Source organism: Limanda limanda, chromosome 12, assembly GCF_963576545.1.
Source record: "Limanda limanda chromosome 12, fLimLim1.1, whole genome shotgun sequence".
Classification (NCBI taxonomy): domain Eukaryota; kingdom Metazoa; phylum Chordata; class Actinopteri; order Pleuronectiformes; family Pleuronectidae; genus Limanda; species Limanda limanda.
In genome coordinates this window covers 27,659,140-27,660,863 of record NC_083647.1, presented here as the reverse complement: position 1 = coordinate 27,660,863, position 1,724 = coordinate 27,659,140, and positions in this window count along the sequence as shown.

The window sequence follows — 1,724 nt, the reverse complement described above, 5'->3', positions numbered from 1 at the left end:
TATAAAATAGAATAAAATAGAATATCAAAAATTTAAAATAAAAAAATAAAAATGTATATTTCTAAAAATATATATATACAGCCGAGCCATTCAAACTAAAATGAGACGAGCAGCTTTTACAAATTTCGTAAATGTGGACGTCGGGCGTATACGTAGCAGTTGATGTGTTTTCAAACAAAAATGTAGCCATAGTTTTTTACCTGAAAATAAACGTTGACTCAAAGTCTGGAAAGTGAAGCCGATGTGGAGGTGTCTAAAAACCTGTCTTCTGTGTGATGACCAGCAGGGGGCGACTCCTCTGGTAGTTTCTATAGAAGGTCAATCTACTTCTCACTTTATAAACTCAGTAAACCTGAAGGAGTTTCTGTCTCAGTTTCTAGGGATACCACAGAGTGATTGACAGGTAGAACCATCCAATGGGTGCAGGTGTAGGTGGGCGTGTCCTCCAGCTCTCAGTCAGGCTCCACCCACCACTCCTCCAAATATGGTTACTTCTGTTTTAAAAAACCAAGATGGAGTTTGCATCAAACCGTAACTGGACTCATTTTTATTTCGGTAACAGAAAACAATCCAATAATGAAAATACTTTCAAGAACATAACATAACATGATGTCATACAATGTGTTGAACATTGTCGCACTTTACGTCCTGTCCAGACTCATGTTGTACTTGTAGTGAAGACTCTGATGGAAGTTAATTAAAGTGTATTTTTTGTGTTTGAATTTCTCAATCAAGACAATTATTAATTAATGACATTTCTGCCAAATGTGAAGAGATTTCCTCTGAGCGTTGACGAGTGGAACAGACGGGTTGTGTAACCTGAAGACACAACGCCACACGTCACAAAGTCAACTTCTCCATAAAAACACAACGTGAAACAAGGTTGAACAACCTGCTAAATAAATCACGTCATTAAAAAAAATCTGTCATTTTAAACGTCTGAGTTTTCACAGGATAGTGACTCGTCTCTGTCTTCACTTCGTAAAACACACACACACACACACACACACACACACGGCTCAGTGGCTTCACACCGTGTGCTAACATGAACACACACACACACACACACAGACACACACACCCACACTCTGACAGATTTGACACCCACCACCCGTGGCTACATGTTTACAGCCCCTCCTCCCTCCATGGGTGCTATTCCCGTCACCGTGGGGGGGGCGAGATACGGCAAAGTGCTAAAAAGCTGTCGTCTCTTCCAGGGAAACTTGCAGTCGTTGTTGTGTGTTGTTGTGCAAATGTTTTGAGAGGAAGTTTGCCGACGGCGGCGCTTGGTGAGGTACAACAGTCGTGGGAGGGGCAGCGGTGGGAGGAGCCTGAACGCACCGCGGGGACACTGAAGACGTGTCAGTCTGCAGGTCACAGGCCACGCCTCCCGCTTCCTTCACTTTGTCTTAATTAGTCGGTTTTCACACTAAAATATCGTTTGTTCATCAAATCACAAGAGTGGACGCCAAATGAATCACTCTTCACCTTCAAGGCTTCAACTGGAAACAATCAAATCTACGCTCAACACCTTCCTCTGCGGTCCTGTAGGTGGGCGTGTCCGTAAGGCTCCGCCCCCAGGTCCCCATATATGGTTACTTCTCATCCCTTCGCTTCCAAAGTATAGGTTCTCTTCTGGATAATAAGATTTATTGAATTGAATTCAAACTGGAGGCTAGAAACAGCACCTGTGTGTGTGTGTGTGTGTGTGTGTGTGTGTGTGT